Raw genomic sequence first — 20,910 nt, 5'->3', positions numbered from 1 at the left:
TCCTAGAAGATTCTTTATTTTTCAATAAAGGTCGCTGGTGTGAAGATATATATATATTTTTTTTGACTTCTGGTGGTATCGAGGTTTGAAACCTAATTCGAAACTTATGGAAACCTAATTCGAAACTAATTCCATACACCCTAAATAAGAAATGTTAATCCTTTATTTTGGAGCTTCTTTTTTAATAACATCAATTTCCAATTGATTGTCCATTTGAGTGTGTTTGTGATATTGATCAACAAAGGCATGGGCTCCAGAGCCCCAGCCCATGCCTTGGTCTTGCTGAGGGTGTTGCGGTACCCAACTTTCCTCCTTGAACATGTATGTTGTCGACGCATGAAAAACAAATAAGGAAGCTTTTAATGGAGACTAGAGGTGAAGAAAGCCCATGCCTTGGTCTTGCTGAGGGTGTTGCGGTACCCAACTTTCCTCCTTGAACATGCATGTTGTCGACGCATGAAAAACAAATAAGGAAGCTTTTAATGGAGACTAGAGGTGAAGAAAGCCCATGCCTTGGTCTTGCTGAGGGTGTTGCGGTACCCAACTTTCCTCCTTGAACATGCATGTTGTCGACGCATGAAAAACAAATAAGGAAGCTTTTAATGGAGACTAGAGGTGAAGAAAGCCCATGCCTTGGTCTTGCTGAGGGTGTTGCGGTACCCAACTTTCCTCCTTGAACATGCATGTTGTCGACGCATGAAAAACAAATAAGGAAGCTTTTAATGGAGACTAGAGGTGAAGAAAGCCCATGCCTTGGTCTTGCTGAGGGTGTTGCGGTACCCAACTTTCCTCCTTGAACATGCATGTTGTCGACGCATGAAAAACAAATAAGGAAGCTTTTAATGGAGACTAGAGGTGAAGAAAGGCGAGACAAGAAAAAAAAGGGAGGGTGAAACAACAAAAATCATAATGAACAGGAGGTCAAGGAAACCCAATGAAGAAGGGGCTCCTGTGTTTGAAGCCTAAGATAAGAAGGAAGCAGAATGCACCAAGAAGGTGGATACAAATAATATACCAAAGAGAGCGTAACATAAACCAACGTAAAATGAGTGAGAATCATGACAATGTGAAACAATATACGTGAAATAAGGTAATCCAATTGTGGCGGGGCAAAGAGGTGATGGCGTCAACTTAAGACATTTTCGCAGAAGAAACGAGGTAAGGAGGGATTGCTACTTCCCTTTATTGAGCATCAACAAAGAGGTGGACAATTGCACCGAAAGTTCCCAATATAAGTATTTCAGACATATCATTTCATCCCATATGAAGCGATGAAAAGTATTGAAACATTCTCCTTTCGGAAATATAACTGATGAAATAAGCTTTGGGACCATTAATGTCATTAATGGTAACAACCTTATAATTACACGCATTGCACAATGAATTCGTAAAGACTTGCATCTCAGCAGGAAAGATCTCGCTTCAATTCCATTAAATACTTGTCATAGATAATCCATGTGAGAATGTATTCAGTAACACATTGTGAGCCAAGCTTTCATGGAACACACCTAGCTGTTAGACGTACTAGTCACACTCTCTTTCTGAGTCACTCCCAAATATTTTTTTTTTTAAGCTGTGGTTCATGGTCACTGAGTGGCCGCTACATCCACGGTAAATATCAGGGCAGTGTGGTTCACGGTCACTGAGTGGCCGCTACATCCACGGTAAATATCGGGGCAGTGTGGTTTACGGTCACTGAGTGGCCGCTACATCCACGGTAAATATCGGGGTAGTTCCACCGGAAGGGATCTGCCCATAGGCCAATCTTAATAGGCCTAACCCTGAGGGCGTCGAGGAGATTTGACCCCGTGACCTCCCAACTGGGAAAGTGCTTAGCAACGGGAACTCGACCATTTAAGCTATCCCTTGGGGCTAAATCACCCCAAATATACATCAAACTAATTTTATATTATAAAATAAAAATTATATTATAATATTTAAAATTATAATTTTTTAATTAATTAAAAAATATATCTTCATTACTCTAATCTTGAAAAGTTATTTTACTATCATCTTTATTTCGAAATTAGAAGTTCATCCCAATATTTATACTTTCTTTGTAACCTTCCATATAGCATAGAAAATTCTATACAGCATATTTATTATTATTTAATATGAGAATTATACCATAACATTTAGTATTATAAAAAAAAAAAATTACTTGTAAACAATACCAATTTTGTATTTATGATTTCTATTACCTCAAATATAGTAGGGTAAAACAAATATCATATAAGGGATATTCTAATTAAATTTCCCGTTACACTATTTTCTTAGAGGCCTTATTATCCCAAGTTTTTGGCTAAATTTTCTACTGTATCTACACATATGTATAAATCAACATATGTATAAATCAAAAATTATGTAGAATTAAACAACGTTCACAAAAGATTGTATTTGGATGATAATGGTAGTGTAATTAGTCAGTTTTTTCCAAAAGAATATGAAAATTTTGGAAAATTTTTAATAAAATCTGACAACTTTTTGTAAATTCAGTACATAGCTTTTAGATTTCAAGATTTTGAAATAATACTAAATCTATTTCTACCATCAATGATATGATATGATATGATATGAGCCTACTAAATTTATTAAAAAAAAATTGCCAATTTCTACCATCAATGATATGATATGAGCCTACTAAATTTATTAAAAAAAAATTGCCATAACTACATGTGATACGGTATCATACCATTTTTGACCATTCACGCAATTCCCAGGCCTTTGTTGACGACCTAGCCTACATGTCATACAGTATCATACGGTAAGTTTTGTTGACGACCTAGCCTACATGTCATACAGTATCATACGGTAAGTTTTGGTACCTAAAACCTTGATTATACATGGGAAACACATATAGCCTACATGTGATACAGTACCATACGGCTATGTTTTGGTACCTAAAAACTGGATTATTATTAAATGGCAATTTATCAATCGGTTTCTCGATGACATTTTCACATACATTCACGTTAAACGAAGGACGTGAACGTGTTCCCACATGTTGTATTAAATACGAAAATCTGCGGTCGTAAACAAAATCTAAAACGATGGTTGATGGCGATTCGCATCATTCACAAACTATCCTGATGCTCGAGTAAAATATCTTGGGTGGTGTGCCACCACCTTCTTTAAATCGACGACAACAATTATTTCGCATTGTTGACGTTAAGTTCGACTCTGTTATCAGCTTTTCCTTTGCAGTTTTGAAGTGATCAAGATGGCAAGCGGAACTGATAGTTGCATCAGTTTAAGACTTCTGGTTAACAAGCAAAGTCGGAAGATATTGTATGCGGAAGCAGGAAAGGATTTTGTCGATCTTCTCTTCAGCTTTCTCACGTTACCAACGGGTTCTGTTCTCAAATTGCTTTCAGCGTCGAAACAAGCAAAGAAAATCGGCTGCCTCACTAATCTTTACAACACTGTAGACAAGCTGCAGACTATGTTTATGATTTCCGAGAAATCCGACTTACTGGAGCCTAAGGTTATACCTAACCTTAACAACGAAATCCTTCGAATACAGTCGGCAGACTCGGTACCCACACCCACAGTCTATTATGTTTGCAGGTACCTGCATGATGGCGGTACCCACCATACGACCAGTCAGATAGGCGGCAGGTGTTCCTGCGGCAACAAGACGAGCTATCAGGTGCAATTGCCGAACCCTTCCATGGGAGATAGAACTGATGCTGTGGGAGTAAGTGGAAGTGGAAGTGGAAGCGGCGGGGAAGGATATGTGAAGGAGACGATTACCTTCATAATCACCGATGACTTACAGATATCTCCCTCATCAACCATCACCAGCCTTAACTTGCTCAATAAGCTCAATGTTAAAGATTTATCGGATTTGGCGGAGCGAAACGCGAGTGTGGGTGCCGATGAGGTAAGGAGATACTATAACTGTTATAGTTTGTGTTGATAACTACGCTGTTAACGGGAAGACCATAATAAATTTATATTTATCAGGCACTGGAACTGCTATGGGCTTCGCTGGTTTCTACCACGCCTTTGAACGAAGTTTTCCGTGCTGCCGTCTCTACTTGAAGGTAACAGTGATTTGAAGTCCTTGAATTACCAAAGGACATGTGTTGTTTGGTGCTCGTCAAGAGAATGCTGATGTCAAGTTATATTTTTTGTGTTGCAGTGCGGAGGCTGTATTTTTGAATTTTGAATACACATTTTCAAGATGGTCATTAATTGAAAGAAGTTTTGTTGTAAGTATTCGGCAGTGTAATCCATAGGTCGCATACAGAACAAGGTGCACTATTTGCAGAAGTAGTATTAAGTTTAGTTTAAATTCCACCACATGTGATCGGGGCATCTATGTAGTAATATCACATCGTATCTTATATAGTTTCTATTTCAATGCTTAGCTGCGGTATAAAAATTACGCTTGTAAAGTAAAATGAAATTTAACTTATTGCGTAAATATCGCAGGATGGTAATTTAGTTTTATTACTGAAATTTTAGAATGGTTAAATATTTTATTTATATCTTATTTTGATTATGGTTCGCTTCTAACAAAAAATGTTGACGATTTTCTGGTCTTTCAAATTCTTTTACTGCAAATGACAATTTTAAATTGTAGCCAAACAAGAAAACGTTGACCGGTCCTTAATTTTAATATTTTTATTTGTGATGGATGTACCTTACTAATTGGGGTATGTTCAAAATATTAATATTATTGTTTATATATAAATTATTTTTTATGTGCTTAATTGTAAAATGACGATCGGCAGAAAGCTAAAACATCAATATTATTATTTATGTATAATTTTGTTAATACTTTTAAGATATGTGAATTCATTAAGATTTTTTTTACCGTTGTATTACAAATTATTTTTACCGTTATGACACATATCCGTTCATAGACGAAACATTCTACAGCTTAGTTCAACAGCTCTTGAACCTTGCATAGATCTAAGTGATGGAAAAGCATTTTAGACGAGAAAAGTCCTATATCTGAGAGCTCTTTTCATTCATCTTAATTAACTTTAAGCTAAATATAGGTAAATAAAAAAATATGTGAGAATATGATTAATAAAATAGAGATTTGATTTTAGAAATGAGCATCATGGATATATGAGGGAAGTTTGTTGGAGAAAATTATGTGGATATTTTCTATATAGTTGAGTCATAGCCAAAATTAAGGACTTGTTAAAGAAATTAAGAAGATTTGTGGATCATAAAGAAATTGTTGGAGTTAGTTTAAAATCTATAATATCATAAGACAAAAAAACTCTACGCTAAGGAGCCAAAAGATCATGGAAAACATTCCGTTGATTTTAAATATTCAATATTCAGGTAAAATTTGTTTTCTCATAAACTATAATAGATCCTCCAAGTGATATTAAATACTTGGGTAAAATTTGTTTTTTCCTAAATTATAATAGATCCTTCAGGTGAGTTAAAGTTAATGGAAAATTATATGGTTAGATAAAAATGTTTTTCTTTAATATTTAATATTAAATATTATTATTATTAAAAATTTAGTTGTTTTTTAATAAATATATTAGGTCTTGGCTTAAAGTTACTAACTAGCGCAAAGCCTGGAACCGTAACTACTGTTTCTAGATCCGCCTCTACCACCGGTATTGGTGGTTCTAGATAAACTTCAATTGGTGCTGTGTGCTTTGTTCCAGCTACCTCTCCTGCGGATGCTGCCTTTGCTACTTGGTAAACTACAATGGGATCTGTGGCTTATTCTTTAGTGGGAACTGGAATTGGAATAGGCTCTGGGGCTTTACCTTATGCGATGAACAAGCGGGCTACTTTACAAGTGAATAATTGACCGTGTCATGATCCAAGCACAGCACTAAATCTAACTCAATGCCCAGTGGTAGGCGCGTCGCATATGGGGTAGGAACATGGGACGCACAGGTGCGAGCACACTTAGGGGTGAGAGAGAGCACGTAGGACTCAGTGAATGAGCAAGGCAAGATCTATCTTATAGTTACTAACTAGTAGTTATGGCTCGGCAATAGGTTGCTTCGACGGGACTAGATTAACTACAGATGGCATACATAGGTGCGTAAGTGCTTCTTTTAGATTCCTATTTGAACCATTGGATCATCAGGGTAGAGGGGATCCTTTGAAGATGGTGGCCCTCTATCTGAATAAAGAGGATATGAAACTACAGGTGGTGAATCAACAACGACTGGATCTGTTACTCGGTAAATTGGCATAGATGCGGGTTCAAGTTCATAAGCTTGGTCAACTGGCTCTGGTACCTGAACTTCTACTAGCTCTCGACCTGCCTATTCCTCCGCGGGTGATGCCTTTACTTGTTTTGATACTGCAGGTACGGCTACTGGATTAGGAATCGAGCGAGATAGTGGTGGAAGAACGGGAAGGGGTGCTCCGGGTGAAACTAGTGATGTTGAAAGGTCAGGGATGGACGCTTAGCGAGCTGGTAGTAGGTGTAATGTGTACGGGATTAGGTGGCAAGGTGTAATGTGATGGCATGATGTAGACAGTGCGACGACAAGGGGTATACCTTGTGCTTTGATCACCATATGGAGATGCAAATAGAACTGGGTAAAATGAGTCAGCTGAAACTACTGTTGCTTGTGGATCTGTGGGGTTGACTGCTTTTGGCTTTACCTCTGCATCCCTTACAGCTTGAGCGCTTATGTCTGGTATTGGTGCTACTTAACCCCTTGCTCTCCCCTCAGTGGATATTCTTTTCATCATGGAGGAATAGATACCTTGTAATATCATGATAAGTTTGGACCACCTGTCTGTTTGTTGGTAGGAAGGATCTGTCTGTTGGTAGGAAGGAAAGGCCCTTGCCCTCAGAAGCGCAAGCCATCCGGACCTTCATTGACTTATTTGGAGGGGTAGCGTTGGTCGAGCCACATCCTCTCCTTTTAGTCGAGCCTGCTTGCGCATCCTCTTATCTCCTTCTTCACTCCTATATTCTTAACTCCCATCCTCTTATCTACTATCCTATTCAATCCTTCTTATCTACCATCCTCTCCCGGTGGTCGAGCGATTGACATTCCTCGCTTTAGCTCATAGACAGTTTCTTTAGATACTTCAGTTCTAGTTCATGACTACTTAATAATCGTTCAAGCATGAATTAATCAAACGCGCAGATGTTGTTCAAGATCCAAATACATAACCTGCGAAGGCAATGGTACCAAAGACAGAGGCAGATGCAGGAGAGGCATCACTAGTTTAAGAGTTAGTTATTGCTATTATTATATGAAGTCTTTGTTTCAGTAGCGGATTCAGTTGAAACACTTGAAGTTCATCTACTAGTTGAAGTTGAAGCATCACCCGCACTAGCAGAAGCATTTTCAGTTATACCCGTTCAAGATCCACTTCCAGATTCAAATCCTCCAGTCAATGATCCAAGACCAACAATAGAGCGAGTAGATTCATCAGTACTTAGTCTATATGAAGTAGAGAAAGCAACAGATAACGCAGAGGCGAGGGGTAAAGGCAAAGGTAATGGTAGCCACAAAGACAAAGGTGGAGGTACTACTTGTTGTTTTACCCACTTAAGTCAAAGAAATAGTTCTAGGTTGAGAGCGATACCTAGTAGCAAAGCCAGAGGCATTGGTAGGGGCTGTTTCGGATCCTTCAGTCATAGAGCTAGCTATAGGTTTTAGACCTAGTAGCAAAGAAGGGCATGAATCACTCACCTGCCCTAATAAAGGCAGGAATGAAGAGAATAAGAACATTTGGACTTTCAATCACGCTAAATAAGACTACCATCACCTCGCAGCAAAACCTTATTATGACCTAAAGACGCAATATGTTAGTTTTAGTGGAATGAAGGAGTATGCCTCGGGGCTCTACCTACATTCCAAAGGTACCAGGGTATCTATAAGCAGGCGATCTAGTGGACCTAGTTTGTCTATAAACAGTGGAACCCGTTCTAGTTGGAGCAAAGACAGTAGCAGTAGATCGAAATCCTGCACCTATGGCAAAGTTGTGGGTGAGATAATTAGACATCGAGATTTAGAAACACCATCATAGGCAGGCGCAGATTAAGTAGCCCAGGCTATCATCATTCACTAACACCTCGCTAAGTATACCTTCAAGTTACAAAGCCAATTCAATTTCGAGCATACCTTTTGGAATTGACACCAAAAGAAGCCACTTCACCCATTCATAATGTTATAAAAAATAATTGGAATGAATCCTTGCCCCCCGGAGGGACAAGCGGCTTCGCACCATCACTTATTTCTATTTTTTTGGATGAGTTGATCTTGGAGGATGCGCAAGCAGGCTCGACCGCTAGGGAGAGGAAATTTGATATCAAAAGCCATGTTTGGATTTTTCACCCATCCCAAGCCCTTTCTATGAATATCTAGAGTAAGTTGGAATCTTGTCGGTACTTTAGTAAGTACATCTAGTAGCGACCATGGAAGAAACTAGTCACTTGACATATGAGACATAGAGGTTTTCCTTTTAGGGAACCAAAATCATTTTGTAACGGACATAGTCGAGGCAAGTTTACAAGCAAGCCCATCCTTTCTGGGTGGTATGTGCCAAGACTAGGACCGGAGGTCTGATTGGGACACCTTGCCTTTTTAGTACTGAAGATCCCCTGGATCGTGGATTTCAGCCGAAGGTACAGGAAACCTGTTGGACGTGTCTGTGAAGAAGGTAGCCTAGTAGCCATTGTATTAGGAATCTTACCCAGAGGTGGTTCTCACAGGTGGGATGGCACCTAAGACAGATAGTTGTAGGCTAACTGAAGTTGCGCCCAGTGTCCTACTCTATAACTGTCTCATTCGCACCTTCACTCGCTTGATGGAGTTGAGATCCCATCAAGTTAAATGGTTGGAAGGCCCTTCTTCGGCTTTCTACTTCTTTGTCAGTAGTGGAGGTCATGACCATTTGCTGAGGAATATTTTAGAAAGTTTGATTTTCACACCATTTCTTTTGATAGTTCTCCTTTTAGAACTAGTGTGTCTTTTCTTTTTCTAGGGTGGTCTTTTCTAGGGCACCATTGCTCCTCTTAAGTCATCTAGTAGACTTCGGGGACATCCCCCACTCTTTGGGATTTACGGTCGGACTGTGAGTCTACCTCAGCGTGTGAGAATCGAACGTCCCACCGCCCCCCAGAGTTCCCTTTTGATCTAGGTTTTCCTCGTTCCGAATCGCCATCTTCATCTAGCACTGCTAGCCCCTCTGGTAGTCCAGTCGCTAGTATGTCTGGTGCTATCCCCACCTCTGCTGGAGGTCCTACTGGGGGTACCAAACTCGGAGGTAACCTGTCTAGTGGTAATACCAATCAGAATGTCGGTGGAACCACCTCCTCCGCCATGCCTACTGTGAGCCTTCCTTTCGTGGCTAGTCTAAACCTTCCTTCCCTTTCTTAGCTTCCTATGTGAGTCTTACTTAGCTTCCCTTCCTTACTACCTTTCTTAGTAAGTAAGTAAGTCTGTCTTATACTACTTCTTAGCTTACTTTCTTACCTAGCTTAGTAAGTAGGTGAGTCTTACTTAGCTTCCTTTCTTACCATAAAAGAATCTGACCATCAAACGTAGACCTTCTTTCCCCAGATTAGCTATTCTGTCTTTCCAACCCGGAGAGATGGGGAGCTATTCTTTCCTACCAGATTGGCTCTTCTGTCTTTCTTACCCATAGGGAGTTGCTCATGCTTTCCCACACAGATTGGAAGGTCCTCACTAACGCTCGGAGCTTGGTGCTACGATGGGTCGGTAGGCCAGCTCTGCTTCCAATACCAAATAGAAGCACTTAGCTGGGGTTGCTGCCGGGGTTGCCGGTCTTAACTGCTCACGCCCGGATATATGGGAAATTCCCTAAGAAAAGGTGGCGTTGCCCATCCAGAGTCATACTAGCCGTACCACGCCCTGATATACGGTAAATTCACTACTGAAAGGTGGCGTATGTGGTAAATAGTGGAGTGAGCTAACCAGGCGGAAAAATGAGAGATAGAGCTTATTCAATAGGGGTGGAAAATGAAGTAAGCAAAGAGGGCCTATAAAGTGATTTTGGTGCTCCCAAACTTCTCCGAACACCTAAACATAAGGTGAAACCGCAAGGTTATACCTATACCTACCTTCCCTTCCTTTAGGTCGAGGTCATTTATGGACCGTTAGGGAGAGGGTCGGTCATTCATGCATGCTTCCTAAGAGAAGATAAGACCAGCTCGGCTCGGACACCTGCTTGCTTCCTAAGATTCCCAGCCTGACCTGACTGAAAGGTAGGTGCATTTTGCTCGCGGCTCAGCGTTAGAGGCCGTTTGAGGCTAGGACCGGCCAGCCAACCCAGCCAGATAGATCTCCTTCGAGACCCGGCTGTGGTGCCACTTAAAGTGTCTGTGGTGGATAGATCTCCTTCGAGCTAGACCCAACTCGGATAGATGTGGTGCTGATCCCCGCATGACCAAAGGGGAGACATGGGAAAGCCAACAGCACTTTCATGCATGAGAAAGCAGCATATCCAACAGCATATGAATTCCCATGACTGGAAGTGGGCCAAAGGGAGCCTTCTCCCTTCCCTCCTTCTGTCTGTGGCTCCTTCAATTCAAGTGGCCTCAGCTCAGAGCCCATTTATTTATTTAGCTCAGAGGTGGCTTTCCCTAAGCCCAGCTCTTCGGGGTCGGCTCTTAGGAAGGGTTAGTGCTTTCCTGATTCCAACGGGAATAGGTCCTACCTCATTGAAGGAAGGAAAAGAACAGGAAGGATATTTATGAAAGATAGAAAGGATGCCAGTCACAGGCTCGCTACGTCACGTAGTCCCGGGTTCTGTATGAATAGTAAATCTATTCATTTACATTCAGATGGGACGTCGCAGGTGCTAACACGAACGTTTCAGACTAGATTCATTATCTATGATTTAGTGACCAGTTATATATATGCAAAATGGATATAGAACAGCGCAGGTGCTAACGTGACCCCGTATCTTCGCAGGTGCTAAAACGATGGGTCGCCAGCCTAGCCTCGTAGGCATATTTATTCCCCATAAAAGGCATATTTCTTCTCGCCAGCCCATAGGCACTCTTCGGGGTTTCGTTCCTTCCCAAGGCATAAAGTACTTTTGTTCTGTCATTAATGGCCAGTCAGTCACCGGAAGCCAGTCAGTCACCCAGTCACCCAGTAAGTCACCCAGTCATCCAACTGTATACCTAAAAGTATCGGTCAGTTATGTATGGTAAACCGTTCTGGCTTGGCTGTGGGTCGTGCGTAGTGTTACTCAGTATTTGTTCTCCTTGAATGTGCAGTGGTCTACCTCTTTATATTGCTCAACTAACTAACTACGTAACGCTCTTACACGACAATTCGATATGCTTACATATATCTAGAAATCAAAGAGATATCCATGGCATCCATCCGATGTAGTCTGTCTTATCTTATGCGTGCTTCCGGGAAGAAAAACACTTAGTTATTAAGCTAAGCATGCCAACCCTCAACCCTTAGAGCTAAGCGTAAAACAAACCCTATTCCCTAAGAGATCGACGTGCCAACCCTATTATCAAGTTATTGATTCAAATTTTATATACATGTAAAAAAATAAGTAATTTAATTATTATGTAAAAAAATAATTACAAAATATTTATAACCATTTTAACTACTTAACATAATTTTATTTTAAAATATTTGATAATTTTTAATTCGACTGAAGTTATGAATGCTCTCCATAGACATATTGCTCCTATAATATCCTTAGCTTCACGCAGATATAGAAGGGCCATCGCTCGACCTAAGTAGTATCTCTTACGAGGATGTAATCCAAGTCATCATTTTTCTAATACTGGAATTTTGGGCATGTCGTCTTAAGTCGTCATTTTAACACGTACGCCTAAAACTATTATAAGGATGTCATTCTAATTTATTATTTTTGCCAATACAGTGATATTTTTTTATTTTCAAGTTTGATATTATTAAAATTTGATTTTAATAATATGGTTTTCTTTAGCAGGTATGCGTAAAACTATTACAATACAAGGATGTCATTCTAATGGATCACTTTTTCCCATACTTTGATATTTTTTAATTTTCAAGTTTGATATTATTAAAATTTGATTTTAATAAGATGGTTTTATTGTTGTTTTAAATTTTATTTTATTAAAATCGGATTTGCACTCAAGTAAAATGATTGTAGTTTAGAATTTTTGTTATTTCATAGTTGATAGGTTATATTCGATTTCATTATAGGATTCATTTTGATGCGATTATTACTAAATTTATTTTTGGAGATTTATTAGCTTGAGATTTTGGTATTTTATAATATTTTTCTGTAATTTAATATATTTAAAGGTGTGATGCATTCATCATAAAACATATTGGAATTAATTGAGATTTTGGTATTTTATAATATTTTTCTCTAATGTTATAAAACATATTGGAATTAATGGAAATAATTGAGTAGTTATTAAAAAAATTTAAAATAATTTAACTGTTTATTTATTAAAAAAAAATAAAATAATTTAAGTATTTATGTGTTAGTGTTTTATTTTTATGTTTAGTTTTATTTTTATTTTTATTGTTATTTTTATCAAATTTTATAGTGGATTGAAAGTTTCTAAGAGAACAATACCCTAAACACCCCAAGACTACTAATGATCCAGGCAAAACCTGATGTCCACGAGTAGCTGGTGTGGGATGAGCGTGGATGGGGAGCTTTTCTTTGCCATCTGAATTTGAATTCATTATGAGTTGGAATAAAAAATTTATTTTATTATTTTTAATAATAAAAATAATAAAACTGAAATATATATATTTTATTATTTATAATGAATAATTTATTTATAATTAGAACGGTTTGATGAAAAGTATTTGTCTTTATTGTGAAATTTAGTTGTATTGTTTTAATTTTTAAAATATATATCACACTACCAATTTTGTTGATTTGTTAAGACAATAGAAGGTATTCTGATTTGGTAATGCTTCTTACTTATTTTAAATTATAAAAATAATATATTTTAGAATTTTTATTAATTTGTGACTTTTTTAACGTTTGATAGACCATATAAGTATTAAAGGACTTTGATTATCATTATGGTCATTAAAAGAAAAACTCATTTTCATATATTTTCTTTTAATGAATGAATTTAATTAAAATAGAAGAAATGGCATAATTCCTTTTAAGATACATTTCAATCTTTGATATGTGAACTACTTGAACTATTTTATAATATTTTGTAGAGCTTAAATTTCTGTGGTCCACCTAACAATTATTGATAATTAAATTAAATTTAAGACCTATATAATAAAATAAGCACTTTATTGTCATAATGAACAATAACTTTTATTCTTATTTTTAATTTAATTCATGTTAAAATCAATTAAGATGTTATCAATATTAAAGTGGATTCATTTTTTTAAATATATTTTTGTTATTATTATTATTGAAATTAAAAAGAAATAAATAACCCTGTAAATTTTTAGTCTAATTCAAAAATATAAATTAAGATTTATTTTAGTTTGGTATATATTTTTAAAATTTTGGAAGATAGATAAATATTGTGAATGCTTTTTAATACAATTAAAATAACTTTATTATAGTGACAAATACTCTATACTTTTAGTATGACAACAATGTTGTAAAATATTATATAATGTTATGTTAGGTTAACTCTCTTAAATTTTTAAATAAAATTTAAATTGAAAAAACAAAATATGAAAAAAGTGTTGGGAAACTTTATATAATATAATGTTTAGATTAAACTAATTAAATTATTTAAAATAAAACTTAAATTAAAACTAATAATTAATACTCATTACATAGAGGCTTGATGGATAGATAGGTTACATTCTAATATTAAAAAATTGGACTTGGATTCCTAACATTATATCATCATACTGGACTTAAGATTCTTAACATTATATCATTATACTGGACTTAAGATTCCTAACATTAAGGAATTTAGACTTCTGTGATCCATAACATTGTTAGAAAATCTTCGGCAAAAATCACATAATCAATCTTTTGTCGACGCGTTTCGAACCAACCAGTGTGGTTCATCGTCAGGACAAGTTGGTTCGAAACGCGTCGACAAAAGATTGATTATGTGATTTTTGCCGAAGATTTTCTAACAATTCCTAACATTGTTGATGATCAGCACTCGATTTTAAGTTGAATATTTTCGCATGCGTGGTTCACATGCTCTGTTAAACCTGAGTTTGGCTCTGTTTGAGTTGAATCGAACCATGGTTAACATGGTCAGTTGTACAAGGTACCTCCTTTCGCAGTGGAGGTGTGTGGCGATTGAGGAATTTATAGCAGTGATGAAGTAAACATTTAATATTGTTTTTGTAATGCTCTTGTGCTGTATGGTATGCAAATCGAGATTCTCAAGAATAGTAACAATAGATCATTTTTCAGTCGTAGTAGTTACTATGGAGAAGGAAACTAGTATTGGAGGCAGGTCTCGTAACATTGACTGATAAATTGACTGCATGGAGCTTCCATTTTGTAACCAAATTGCTTAGATATTTTGCAATCGGCTTAATGTTTGCTTGAATGTTTACGAAATCTCCTTAACGCTTGATGCATATTCAAGTTAAACATATTGAAATAGATTTATTTTAATCATTTTAAAATACGTCATAAATATCAATTAACCTGCATTCAAACTACAGGCTGACAAGATAATTTGTGTTTTTATGTTCGTCATTACCAGGCTAGAGGTAAGCAAGAGTTTTAAAACTTTGAGTTTTAAAGTTCGTTATATTCTTTATGAATTTTCTTCACAACACATTTGAAATCTTTCACTCGGTAAATTAGCTTATTTCAATCCAAGCACAAAAGAAAGTTTACTGGGAGGATTTGTGTTCCATGCTCACACCTTAATCATAATCAAAGAGGAGTTTATTTCCCCAATATGTCCCTTTCACTTCTTTAATGCACAAAATAATGTTTACTACGAGGATTTGTGTTCCATGCTCACACCATCATATGTCCCTTTCACTTCTTTAATGCACAAAATAAAGTTTACCAAGAGGATTTGTGTTCTATGCTCACACCATCATCAATAAGGAGCTTATTTTTCCAATATGTCCCTTTCACTTCTTTAATACAAAATTAAAAGTGGGAAGATTTATAAAGACGAATCAGAGTTCTCTCTTTGAACAAGTGTAGGATCTGCTGAGAAAAGAATTTGAGTGTTGGCATAGACTACAAAAGTGTTTCGAGACAACGAAAATATACAAATATCCTGAGGAGTAGTGAAGGAGAGAATGGCCGATATACAGCCTTTGGGCAACACCGACGGATTTGTTAATTTGTGTAGTGCTCATGTTCAGCGTCAGGGTCATGATGCAGTGATCAAACCCTGAACATGAGTATGAGACATTTGTCGGAATGTCGTAGGCACGACCACTAGACAAATATGTAGTAGTTGCAAGAGAATATATAGGGCATTGTCTCTTTCACCCATCCACGAAATGTTTCTATATTGTTGTTCGTGTACTACCTAGTGTACCTTGCTTTTTTCTCATTGATACTCTCTCTACTGGTAGCTTTAGGAACCGACCAAGTATCTTCTCCACCCCTCCCACCTGCATGTCATTGCTTTGTACTTCCTTTTCAGTATTTGAGACAACTGATTGAACTCTTTCATCATCTTAATTTGATGCTTCATTATGTGCTTCATCTTCTTCCATTGATTTTTTGTCCACAAAAAAATTAACAATTTCACTGTTCAATTCTGTGGGTTATGAGGGCATGTTCATGCTTTGTTCATTGGTTGTGGAGACACTATGTTCATTCATATTAATCATGGCTTCTACCATCCATGATGGTGGGGTTACTTGGCTTGGCAATGTCAATTGGTCATTGTCAACTGCATGTTCAACAATGTCATTAACAATATCAACAATAGGATTTTCATGTTCTTGATTTGGTGGAACGATCTCCTTGTCACTACGAATTGTTTCATGATTATACTATTTTTCACATACATTTTCATCATCTTCATCATATAAGTGTCCTTGAGAGGGGGAAATCATATTACTAGCGGCAACCACATCATCTTGGTCATCTACTTCTTGCACTTAAACACTTGTTTGGACATGCCCTTCTTCCCGACCATCCACATGAAACACCTGGCTACAACCAGTATCATTCATAAGAGCATCATAATTCAGTGCCCAAATTCTTGTCCTCCTAAAGACAACCTTGATATTTGATGGTGTCAGGGCCCTTTTAAAATATTTACTTGCAAGCTCTACTAGCTCGAACCTTTTCACCTCAACCCCTGGATTATTTTCCATCCATGCAACACGCTCTAACCTGAAATAGCTCTTGAAAGGGCCAAACACACTAACATCAAGGGGTTGTAGTCTGTGAGTGGTATGAGCGAGCAATGTTGACAAGTCGATGCCTAAATTGTTTTCTTCCTCAATTATTTGTACAACCATGTGGCTCCCATGGCCATCTAATATCAATAGGTGTCTGTTATTAGGTGAGATGCCACTTGGTACCAATGCAGCAAAGTGAAAAAGCCAACTTAAAAACAGTTTTTTAATCATCCATGCATGGGGATGTGCAGCGAAGCATGCACCTGGTTCACAGTTCTGTATATAGTTTTTCAGTTGATTTTTAACTTTGAATAGATAAAACCCTGGGATTGAAGTACAAAATGAAGTACCAATTGCATTGGCACAACATAAAATAGTTATCCACTCCCTACTCTTAGGCAAAATCTTTGGCACATTTCGGCTCCCTCTCTTGGCAATTACCTGCATGCCACAATTCCTCCCTGCCTATAACCTGTTTCATCACAGTTCCATATATGGTTTGCTCCGTAAGAATGTTTATCGTAAGCACTAGAAAGAGTGTCATAGAACATCTGCACAACTACAGGGTGCAAATTTAATGCTCTGTCTCCGTTAAGACCCTCAGCAGTACGCAATACAAGGTCTGGATGCCTTTTTTAAACCCAAACCACCATGATTTACTAGGAAACCCATATTTGAATGGGTTTGGCCTCCCTTGACATATTTGAGCAACTATTAATTTGAGTTGTATCAACTCTAGCCCATGTCCCAATTGGGCCATCTCTTTACACCACTCAACCACCTCGACCTCCTCCTCGTCAGTCGTAACTGTAAGAGGCCCTCTACGTTTCGTATGAGTCAGTCCACTTATCTAATAATGTATTGATGAGGGAGGAATACCATGTTTTTGTGAAGATGCCTGAACTGAGTATCCATTAAACTCTATGTCATCAATTGCAACTAACATTTCTTTTTTTTTTTCCATCCTCTTATAGCGTTGATATTTTTAGTTGAACTTGCCCCTTGGATTGTTGTTGACGACGGTTATGTGGGTGATGGTGTGAGAACATCAACTTCAGTCGCATGGTCATCCTCAACAACGTTCCTTGGGGCATTGTTTACATTGACATCACCTGTCCTGTCCTCATCTGATGATGGGCATCGCAGCTGGGAACCCCTTATCACTCTCCTACCACTTCTCCTTGTACGAGCAACATAACTAACTCTTTCGATAGATGCAACAACCTGCAGAATTATTGCATGCATTTAGTTAAGAATATTTGTAAATTATGCTTTCATACAAGGAAAAAATACTTCTTCTTTATTACAGGAAATCATCAACATTTATGTTAGTATCCTTGAAAAATTAAAACTGCAGAATCATTTTGTTTTATGTCTTCAAAATTATCAGTGATTGTTGGTTTGATAACTAGTTATACACTTAAAATACCATGACTGTATTTTTACTTGGAAAACCACTGTCGGTTTTGCCTTCTTCTGGTACTACAAGAAGATCAGGGAGTTACTGTTGTTTGAATTAATTTGTTTACACTCATGTTTGTTATCGCAGTTGAATTCATTCATGGCCCACACTGTCTCACCAAGTGGACTTGCATTGTCAATCATGTAGTTCAAGTAGGGTTTTCCTTATGTTGCTTTCAAGTTGAAAAGAAATTTTGAGTAATAAGAAACTTCTACTATGTTAGTATCCTTGAAAATCAAATATACGAAATCATTTTGTTGTATATCTTCACCTTATGTTGCTTTCAAGTTGAAAAGAACTTTTGAGTAATAAGAAACTTCTACTATGTTAGTATCCTTGAAAAATCAAATATACAGAATCATTTTGTTGTATGTCTTGAAAATTAGTAGTGATTGTTGTTTTGATAACTTGTCTTTACACCTAAAATACCATCACTGTATTTATACTCGGAAAAATATTGTCGATTTCCACCTTCTTCTGCTACTATGAGAAGATATGGTAGTTACTGTTGTTTGAATTAATTTGTTTAGACTCCTGTTTGTTATCGCAATTGAATTCATTCATGGCCCCCGCTGTCTCACCAAGTGGACTTGCATTATCAATCATGTAGTTCAAGTAGGGTTTGCCTTATGTTGCTTTCAATTTGAAAAGAACTTTTGAGTAATAAGAAACTTTCATTGTAGTAGAAGTTTCTCCCGCAAGATTTCATCTAGGATTGCTAGTGTCAGTATTGCAGGCTTGTCTTGGTGTTTTCATATATTCTAGCCTATCCCAACAGCAATGGTTTGAGCTACCATAAACAACCTGAGAACATATTGAAGGGATTGGTTGTTTGCCTACAAAGTAATGAACTCTAAGATGAGGTCAAAATTTGGTATTCTCAAGGATGCACTAATGAGAGTGGGCTCATGTGTTTGGTAGGATGTATTTGAGAGTTGTATTGTTGGAGGATCATGTAGTTCAAGTAGTGTTTGCCTTATGTTGTTTTCAAGTTCAAAATAACTTTTTAGTAATAAGAAACTTCTACTATGTTAGTATCCTTGAAAAATCAAATATACAGAATCATTTTGTTGTATGTCTTCAAAATTATCAGTGATTGTTGTTTTGATAACTTTTCGTTACACTTAAAATACCATCACTGTATTTGTACTTGGAAAACTATTGTTGGTTTCCACCTTCTTCTGGTACTATGAGAAGATCTCGTAGTTACTGTTGTTTGAATTAATTTGTTTAGACTCCTGTTTGTTATCACAATTGAATTCATTCATGGCCCCCGTTGTCTTAGATAGTGCCAATGGTGAAGAAGAGTAGTGTGGGATATCATTCAATGGTATTCACAGTTGTGTTGTATGAGATAGATCCTCAGTTACATAAGTTTGAGAAGGGGTCAACCCTATATCATGATCAACAAGAAAGGGAGCAAGTGGACATGCCTACATGAGCATCTTAAATTGACAGTATGAGTCAATTTGTAGGTTGGGTAGGACCATAGAGATAATGCCTTCTAGGTTTGTTCTTCGATCTTCAAGAAGACTCTTTGTGGGTTCACAAAATACATAGAGATTGAAGATGATCTTCGCTTCTTTGTCACTATTAAGACTCAGATTTCAGACCTTGAAGATAACTCCCTTTATAAGGACTATCTCTACAAACTATGATTCGGTCAAGTACAGAGTGTTAAACTCGGCAAGAAGAATCAGTGTAGTTGTTACTAACTCCTTGATTAGGATTTCGGCTTTCATGCCTAGCATTTGATTTAATGTCTCAAGGAGCTTGGTACTCGGAATGCTTATGATTTTTGAAGAAATGAAGCCAAGAATGACTTCTTTTAAGAATATTAGACTATTTTTTTTTATCAGTTCCTTACGGGTTATTCCTATTCATTTTGGGGCATTCTTGAGCTTTTTTTATGAAAATAATGTGGGGTTTTAGTGGGTCCCCAATAGCGATTAGTAAGGTTGAAAGGTAAGAATGTTGTATCATGCCTGACATGTAATTGAATCAATTTGCTCGGGTCTCTAGCTATACTAGGTTTGTTTACAACGAAGTTCTAATTGCCAGTTATAAGAGTGTTGTGATTAACAACATTTTTTTAATGCTTCGGCGTTTGGATTTTATATTGGATCCCCATCAATGGGTGTAACAGTGACTAGCTCTCGATCTTGCTTTCAATAGAGCCTGTAGTTCCCAAGGGAGCATCTATCCATAAGATTCAGTTATGGCAACCAAGTGTCTTCACCAACAGTGTGATGTCAGAGTGAGAGGCTCGAGTGCTTCTTCTAATGAGGATGATTTTAGTGCATAAGTGGATGATAGAGATCCTATGGGTATTGTAGATTATTGCAAATGTGATGGGGATATATGATTTTCAATTAACTGAGAAATGGATTGCAAAGATGAGTTGTTCGAAGACAAAGATCGAAGGAGTGTGAATATACATGAGGAAAAGACTTTCATTAAATAACTTAGTTTCTTAGAGTCTATATAAAATCTTTTGTGTCAGGGATGACTAACTGCCTTAGAGTAGAAGTTTCTTCTGCAAGATTTGATCCAGGATTTCTAGTGTCAGTGTTGTAGGCTTGTCTTGGTGTTTTCATGTATTCTCACCTCTGCCAATAGTAATGGTCTCAGTTACCATAACCAACCTGAGAACATGTTGAAGGGAATGATGAGCACATTAATTGACCAAGTTCAATCTAATTGTAATACTTCAGAATTTTTTGAGGAAAACATAACATTTCATTCAAATATTTAGCACAAGATTAATTTCTCATAGGTTTAGTTCTTTTTCAGAATATAGAACAATAAAAAATATATATATTTTTATGAAAATGAAACTGTAAGAATTGAAATAAAACACTGTGAGAAATGAAAATAGAATTGAAAGAAAAATGTGTTGTAATTGAAATAACTAACCTAGATATAGTGTCAAATGTTCTGTGATGTTTTGTCTCCAAGGCTGTGAATAGTTTGAATGCATAACATGCAACTTCAATGGTTGAATTTTTTTATAGTTTTTTGCACTTGAATTTAATTGGTAGTAGGGATGGACATGGATTGCAATGGCTTCATTTGGAATGTGTGATTTGGATTTAATTTGATGTGATCCAATGCTTGAGAATTTGTTATTCGTTGATCGATGTGCTTTGATCTGTTTTAATGAGAAATAAAATGAGTTTGTTGTCATTTATGGAAGTAATTAGGCTAGGTGTCATTTATTGC

Source organism: Pinus tabuliformis, chromosome 3_2 (assembly GCF_031772625.1).
Source record: "Pinus tabuliformis cultivar Carrire ecotype Pingquan chromosome 3_2, CPIR1, whole genome shotgun sequence".
In the NCBI taxonomy this organism is placed as follows: Eukaryota; Viridiplantae; Streptophyta; class Pinopsida; order Pinales; family Pinaceae; genus Pinus; species Pinus tabuliformis.
This window is presented reverse-complemented; position numbering follows the sequence as displayed.